The sequence below is a fragment of the Pongo abelii genome, chromosome 9, assembly GCF_028885655.2.
Source record: "Pongo abelii isolate AG06213 chromosome 9, NHGRI_mPonAbe1-v2.0_pri, whole genome shotgun sequence".
In the NCBI taxonomy this organism is placed as follows: Eukaryota; Metazoa; Chordata; class Mammalia; order Primates; family Hominidae; genus Pongo; species Pongo abelii.
The window spans coordinates 5146440-5155092 of record NC_071994.2 but is presented as its reverse complement, the minus strand read 5'-3'; the positions used below and the strand labels follow the sequence as shown (position 1 = coordinate 5155092).

The following is an 8653-nucleotide window of genomic DNA, read 5'->3' as shown; positions in this document are numbered from 1 at the left end:
GGGGCTTAAAACATCCACCATTTTTTTTTCTCATAATTCTGCAGTTTGGGCAGGGCTCAGCAGGGATGGCTCATCTTGGATCCATGTGGTGGGCTGGGTCACTCCCATGGGTACATTCAGTTGGGAGCGTGGTTGTGATCAAAAGTTCCAAGATGGCTTCATCCACATGCCAGGTGCCTTGGCTGGGGTGGCTGGACAGGCTGGGGGCTGGCTGGGCATTCTCATTCTTATTCATTCATTCATTCATTCATTCATTCATTCATTCATTCTCTCCCTCTCTCTCTCTCTGTTCTCCTGCATGGTCTTTTGCTATATAGTCTTTTCAGCAGGGTAGCTGGACCTTTTTACCTGATGACTCGGGTCTGCAAGAGAGAGATAGCAGAAGCTGACACAGGTGAAGCTGTACCCTCCTCCCCAGAAACAACTCCTAGGTATATACACCCTAGAAAAATGTGTGTGCTGGAGCCAGTGTTGTTGGGAATGGCAGCAGCAACAACAATAACAAGAAGAGATCTGAACGTCCCCGACAGGAGAATGGTCACATGGTTTGTGCTATAGTCATGTGGTGGATTGCTAGGCAGCAGTGAAAAATGAATTTCTAGGCTGGGCATGGTGGCTTACACCTGTAACTCCAGCACTTCAGGAGGCCAAGGCAGGTGGATCACTTGAGGTCAGGAGTTTGAGACCAGACTGGGCAACATGGTGAAGCCCTGTCTCTACTAAAACACAGAAAAATTAGCCAGGTGTGGTGGTGCACACCTGTAGTCCCAACTACTCAGGAGGCTGAGGCAGGAGAATCGCTTGAACCCAAGAGGTGGAGGTTGCAGTGAGCAGAGATCATGCCACTGCACTCCAGCCTGAGCGACAGAGCGAGACTGTCTCAAAAAAAAAAAAAAGAAAAAGAAAAAAAAAAAGAATTTTTAGCCATTGGCAGGGATGAATCTCCCATACAAGATATGAAGTGAAAAAAGCAAGTCTCCAAATGCAGAAAAACGGTTACCTCTGGGGAGAGAGGGCACGTTGGGCACCAAACTGTTGGTGATATTGTATTCATGAAGCTTGGTGGTGGATTCATGTGTGTTTGCTTTTTTGGTGTTTTTTACACATTCTACATGCGTGACATGTGCACTTTTTTTTAACAGATCCCACTCAGGAAAGAATACACCAAACACATTTGCATTTATTTTCTTTTTTTTTCTTTCTTTCTTTCTTTTTTTTTTAAAAGCAAATGACAAAGACCCAGTTTACCAGCTTTACTTTTTTTTTTTTTGAGATGGAGTCTCACTCTGTCACCCAGGCTGGGGTGCAGTGGCACAATCTCGGCTCACTGCAAGGTCCGTCTCCTGGGTTGACACCATTCTCCTGCCTCAGCCTCCCGAGTAGCTGGGACTACAGTCGCCTGTCACCACGCCAGGCTAATTTTTTATACTTTTAGTAGAGATGGGGTTTCACCGTGTTAGCCAGGATGGTCTTGATCTCCTGACTCCGTGATCTGCCCACCTCAGCCTCCCAAAGTGCTGGGATTACAGGTGTAAGCCACTGCTCCCATAAAGCCACCAGCTTTACTTTTTTAAACCTAAGTTTACTATTACATATTTAAACATTTAAACAATTGTCAAAACTTACTAAGTTGCCAGCATTCATGCACAACTAGAAAACATCCTTAATTTATATTAAACCAGAAATGTATTACCATTAATGCATTAATATCTTTCACTACTAAATACTAAAAAAAAAAAAAAAAAAAAAAAATTGAAATTATTTCTGTCGAAGATTCGTCTTGGCAGTGTTAACTTCACAGCAGGCCGACACTATGTGACTCACATTTCAGACACCGTGGAAAAGCAGATCCATGCTGGTGTTAGTGTTAGTGTTAATTGTCCTACACTAAAGAGTCAAGGCTCACCTTGCACTACGTTTGATAAAAAAGCAAAGTGCATGCAGAGATTTACACCAATTAAAAAAAAAAAATGGGCTGGGCATGGTGGCTCACGCCTGTAGTCCCAGAACTTTGGAAGGCTGAGGCGAGTGGATCACCTGAGGTCATGAGTTCAAGACCAACCTGGCCAACATTGTGAAACCCTGTCTCTACTAAAAATACAACAATTAGCCAGGTGTGGTGGCACATGCCTGTAATCCCAGCTACTCCAGAGGCTGAGGCAGGAGAATCACTTGAATCTGGGAGGCGGAGGTTGCAGTGAGCAGGGCTTGTGCCATTGCACTCCAGCCTGGGCGACAGAGTGAGACTCCATCTTAAAAAAAAAAAAAAGATAAACAAAACCAAACACAAACAAAAAAACCACAACAAAACAATGGTCCTATTATGTGGCCCCAACAATCAACTCAAAAGTCTATGACAAATAGAGGCTCCAGTGAGCTGTTTATAAATACTTTACATTAGGTACAATTATACTGAAAGTCGAGTTCATTTGAAATCTTCAAAAAAAAGTTCCTGTTAATCCTCCAATGGTGCTTGTTTTAGTTTAACATTTCTGTTAAAAGCGTGCGTTGAATTACTCGTTATCCAAATGCAGCAGCTGCTCCTTACCACGGATTGTTAAGGACTTTAACTGGCCGTCTTCTTCAACTTCTACTCTTTCTTGACCGTTCTCAACAGTTTTCTTTGTAGTCATTTTTCTGCCATTAACCATTTTAGCAGAAGTTGATATTGATTTGAAGTCACCCATCCCACTACCACCAAATGATGTAGAAGAGAATGAAGTGAGGCCCCCATGAGCCAGGGACCTAAATGAAGTAAATGACTGTGTCAAAAGAAGAAAATCCACTTCCAAAAGATGGAAATCCACTGAACGTGGAGAAAAACGACCCCGTCCCTCGGCTTCTGCTTCCTCAGGAACCCCTTTGATTCCCAAAAATGTCCTCAAAAAGGTCTTCAAAGAAGTCAAATGAGAATGGGTCCCTTCCACCAAAAAATTCCCTGAAGACATCATCTGGGTTACAAAATGTGAAGCCAAACTCAAACGGACTGTCAAAATGGTTTCCACCTCTTCCACCACCAATTCATCCGTCTTTGCCTTATTTGTCATAGTTGTCCCATTTCTTAGCATCTGACAGCACCTCATATGCTGCCACTACTTGTTTGAATTTTCTCTCCGCTTCTTCTTTGTTCTCAGGATTTTTATCTGGATGTCACTTCAGTGCCAGCTTCCGATATGCCTTTTTACTATCCTTGGGTGAGGCGCGTCTCTGCATGCCTAGAACTTCATAGTAATCCACCATGTTTTAAGTGATTGTTGGAATACGTCTGAGAACAGAGGCAGCCGGTGACAGGACGCAGGGGAGGCAGGGTGGTGGCCTGGATCTCCTGTCAGCTCTAGCACTGTTGTGCTTGCAATGTTTTGTATGTGTGGAAATGCCAGATTCTGTCACCCACGAACAGATTCCTGTTGTGCTGGCACACATGTCTGCCTGCACACATCTTCACATACAGGTTTGCACATGATGCACCCACACGTGAACACTCATACAACACACTCAGGGAGCTGCTGTAGGGCCCTGGTGGCTGTCCAGGACACTAACCCTCCAGAACTCAGGCCTGCCCATTGGCCCCTGAGGTGTCTCTGGGGCTCTAATCTTTAAGCTGGGCTCCCAGGAGAAGATGTGAGGCTCTGGGTGGGCTGCTGACATGGGCTCTGGAAGTCTTGACATTGGAAGTCTTTGTGGCTCAATGTTGGCCCTTAGTGCCCACACGAAGGAGCCCCGGTAAGACATGGAGAGGCCTTAGACAAATGAAATTACAGAGGAGCTGCTGGGCATGTGGCCAGATCAGGCTCCCAGCTCCCAGGCAGCTGGCCCCAGAGGCAAGTCTGGACAGCAAAGCCACCTGTTAGGTAGGCTTTTGCCTGGCAGCATCCTCAAGAACACCTTGCCCTCTGAGACACAGTGGTAGCCAGCCCCCCACTGGCTTCCAATGGGCTACTCTCTGGTGTCAGTGCCTGTGTAGAGTTCCCTCCCTCATTGTTTCAGGGTTGCTCTCCAGGACCAGTAGAATGTGGTGAAGTGGCAGAGTATGACACCCAAGACATTACCACTTGCACCTTGCTCTTTCTTGGATCACATGCTCTGGGGGAAGCCAGCTGCCATGTTGGGAGGACACCCAAGCAGCCCTATGGAAAGTCTGAGTGGTGAGGAACTGAGGCCTCCTGCCCACAGACATGTGAGTGAGGCATCTTGAAAGTGGATGCTCCAGCCCCAGTCAAGCCATCAGATGAGACTACAGCCCTAGCTGACATCTTGATTGCAACATGAGAGATCTTGAGCCAGAAACATCCAATTAAGCTGCTCCCACATATCTGATACAGAGCTATAATACTGTGTGAGATAATAAAGGTCCATTGTTGTTTTCAGCCTCCAAATGTTGGGGAAATGTACTATGTAACAGTAGATAACTAATATAGGCCAGGCGTGGTGGCTCATACCTGTAATCCCAGCACCTTGGGAGGCCAAGGCAGATGGATCACCTGAGGTCAGGAGTTCGAGACCAACCTGGCCAATATGGCAAAACCCTGTCTCTACTAAAAATACAAAAATTAGCCAGGCATGGTGGCACATGCCTGTAGTCTCAGCTACTCAGGAGGCTGAGGCAGGAGAATCACTTGAACTTGGGAGGCAGAGGTTGCAGTGTGCTGAGATCGCACCATTGCACTCCAGCCTGGGAGACAGAGTGAGACTCTGTTTCAAAATAAATAAATAAATAAGTAAGTAAATAAACAAATAAACTAATATAGACACCCTTCCCATTTACTGAACACTTATGTGTGAATGCTTTACATCCTAACCTAGTCTCATCATCACAGAATTCTTGGAGGTGGATATAATGGTCCCCATTTCATAAAGAGACAGAGGTTCACAGAGGATCAGTGACTTATCAAAGTCCTACAGCTAGGAAGGGGCTCAGAGCCACATTCCAAACCAAGGTCCGTCTTTCCCTTATGCATCACTTCTTCCTTTTTCAATTGCTTTGGAGACAGAGGGAGCTGCTCATCTACAGAGGTCACTGTGGGCCTAAGTGTCTGATGAGATGTTTCAGTGGCTCAGAGAATTCTTTTTTTTTTTTTTTTTTTTTTTTTTTGAGGTGGAGTTTTGCTCTTGTCACCCAGGCTGGAGTGCAGTGGTGCTATCTTGGCTCACTGCAACCTCCGCCTCCTGGGTTCAAGCCTCCCTCCTGCCTCAGCCTCCTGAGTAGCTGGGATTACAGGTGTACGTCACCATACCCTGATAATTTTTGTCATTTTTGGTAGAGACTGGGTTTCACCATGTTGGCCAGGCTGGTCTTGAACTCCTGACCTCAGGTGATCTGCTCACCTTGGCCTCCCAAAGTGCTGGGATTACAGGCATGAGGCATCGCACCTGGCCACAGAGAATTCTTTAGAGTAACAACTACAAGAACAATGACTTGTATTTGTTATTAATTTCCCAAGGCTGCTAAAATAAACAACTGCAAACTTGATAGCTTGAAAGATCAGAAATGTATTGTCTCACAGTTCTGAAGTCCAGAAATTTCAAAATCAGGGAGTCAGCATGGCCCTGCTCCCTCTGAAGGCTCTAGAGAAGGACACTTGCTGCTCTTTCCACCTTCTGGTGGCTCCAGATATTCCTTGGCTTGTGGCTGCATCACTCCAGCCTCAGCCTCCAGCTTCACACGGCCTCCTGAATATCTGTATCTTCTCCTTGTCTGTCTCTCTCTCTCTCTTTTTTTTTTTTCTGAGGTGCAGTTTCACTCTTGTTGCCCAGACTGGAGTATAATGGCTTAATCTCAGCTCACGGCAACCTCCGCTTCTCGGGTTCAAGTGATTCTCCTGCCTCAGCTTCCCAAGTAGCTGGGATTACAGGTGCATGCCACCACACCCCGCTAATTTTTTTGTCTTTTTAGTAGAGATGGGGTTTCATCATATTAGCCAGGCTAGTCTCAAACTCCTGACCTCAGAGGATCCACCCACCTTGGCCTCCCAAAGTGCTGGGATTACAGGCGTGAGCCACTGCACCCGGCCATCTCTCATAAGAATACCGATCACTGGATTTAGGGCCCATCCTAGTCCAGGATGATCTCATCTTGATTCTTACCTTAATTACATCTGTAGAGATCCTTCACCTGAATAAGTTCACCTTGTGAGGTTCCAGGCAGACATACATTTTGTGGGGACACAATTCAACTCAGTACATATTTCTTCAGAGTATTGTCATTTATTACAAAATGCCTACGCTTCGGAGCAAACCCGAGAGGTGGGTTCTGTTTTTATCCTCCACAGCCAATTGCAAAACGGGGACTCAGCAAGGTGAGGGTACCTGCCCAAGTTCTCACAGCAAGCAAGCGGCCGAGGTGGGGTTCACATACAGGGAGTGGGACACCATGGCCCAGGAAGGGGGGCCAGGCAGCCTAGGCCCTCAAAGTCGTGACTCCCGGTCCGGCGCTCAGTTGGATGGAGTCCTAGCCTTCCCTGGAGCAGGCGTGGCAAGAGCCACAGGTGGCTGCCCCGCGGGCCTCTCCAGGTGGGCTCCAAGGCCATCAGAACCTGGTAATGATTGGGGAGTTCTCCTTGCTGTGTTCTCTGATGGTCCATTAAAGGCAAGTTGGGGCCCAATGATTACAGGGAAAGTTCAACTGGCTTCCCCTTTGAAATACACAAAGGCTGCTCAGGTAATGGGCTTGAGCCCTGGCGTTTGAAGTGGCAGTCCTTCCAGGGAACATCTGGAGGGCTGTGTCCCTGCACTACAAACGCTCGGAGCACGGCTGGCCCTCAGAGGCTGCTTGCGCCAAACATCGGGGCAGGTTCTGCTTTTTTCTTTGGTTTTGATGCGTCCCAAATTCTAGGATGCTCACTTGTGTCTTTCTTTGGTGATGGGTAAGTGGCGGGGCGGGCTTTCTTTTCATTTTCCTCAGAGCTGAACTTCAGAGAATATTAACACCAAAGAACCAGTGTGGCCTCATTAACTCAGGATTAGTGCCGAGCCAAGTGATTACTGCAGATTCTCACAACAATTTTAAAAAAATGTGCAGTTGAGAGCAGGGAGCCACCCTGATTGCAGGAGTGCTGGGGACCAGCAAGCTCCCCTGTTTCTGGTTGCCCCATGCACTGAACACAGTGCTTATCAAGCACCTGCCATGTGCCGGGGGATGGGGACACGGCAGCCACAAAGCACTTGGTCCCTGCTTCGGGGCCACAGCATCTGGGGGAGAAATAATAATCAGCAAGAGAACCAATGCACAAGATGGTTTTGGATGGTAATAAATGCTTGGAGGAAAATCAAATAAGTGGCTGGGTACGGTGGCTCACACCTGTAACCCCAGCATTTTGAGAACCCGAGGTGGGCAGATCATTTGAGGTCGGGAGTTCGAAACCAGCCCAGCCAATATGGTGAAACCCTGTCTCTACTAAAAATACAAAAAAAAAAATTAGCTGGGTGTGGTGGCAGGTGCCTATAATCCCAGCTACTCAGGAGGCTGAGGAAGAATCGCCTGAACCCGGGAGGCGGAGGTTGCAGTGAGCAGAGATCGTGCCACTGCACTCCAGCCTGGGCAACAGAACAAGACACCATATCAAAAATAAAAGGAAAATCAAAAAAGCAGATGATAACGGTGGTGTGTTTAGGGGGAATAGCTTTAGCTACAGAGGTGAGAGAAGCCAGTATTTAAGCTGAGATCACCATGCAATGGGGACTCAGCCCCGCAGAGACCTGGAGAAGAGCACCTGAGACTGCAAAGGCCCTGAGGCAGGAAGCGTTTAAGGCATTGGAGCACCAGCCTGGAAGGGTGGAGGGGCTGCAGGGTGATGGGCATGACGGGGGTCGGTGCGTGGCTGGGTCAGGGGAGGAGAGGACATGGCCGAGGCCTCACCCTGCAGAACACGTGGCTCTTGTTCTATGTGGGGGTAGCACTGGCGATGTGGGCAGGGGAATGACTTGGTTTTAAGCATCTTACCTGGGAACATCTGGTTTTTTCAGATGGCTTTCCCGGAGCGCACCATCACACAGGGAGCTTCTGTCTGACTCCTGTCTGAAGCCCCAGCACGTAGGTTCGGGGCCGGCACATAGGAGGGCTTCAGCATAAGACGGCCTGCAGGCTCAGGGTCAGCAATGAGGAGAAAGTCACCAATGAGCCCTGGAGTATCCTCCAAGGCTGATTGCAGAAGAGGATGTGGCTGGCTTGGAGAAGACTAGGCTGCTCTCTGGGAGGAAGCCCGATGCTGCCAGCATCCCTCCAGCCCAGAAGGGAAGACCAGCTCTTACCACCACAGATACCAGGGCTTGCAGAGGGAATGGGAGCTGCTGCAAAGGGCTGAACCCTCCTCTTCCTGCCTCAGCCAGTCTCCTGAGCTTCCCAGGCCCTCACATGGGGCCTGAGTGGGCACTCGCCAGGTGTTAGGTCTGACAAAGGTGTGAATGAATGAAGAAATGAATGAGTGATGCTGTCCTACTGGTCCAGGAAGGAAAGGTGCTGGGCTCCCCTGGGTCTGGAAGACCTTCCCCTGCTCTTTGTAAGTTCCTCCTTAGCTGGTGTCCTGTGGTGTCCTGGCTGGAAGGAATGATGGCCAGGAGATACACAGACTGTTTGGGCGGGGGGCGGGAGCCCTGCCCTGCCTGTTCATCCTTGTCCACTGCCCACAGGGACTGGAGAGGGGCCGCCCGCGATGGC

General features: G+C 48.4%; 1 pseudogene; it reads right to left on the bottom strand.

Annotated features, from left to right (window-relative positions):
- Positions 1–2513: 2513 nt before the first annotated feature.
- Positions 2514–3240, bottom strand: LOC100441095 (dnaJ homolog subfamily B member 6-like; annotated as a pseudogene).
- Positions 3241–8653: the final 5413 nt, after the last annotated feature.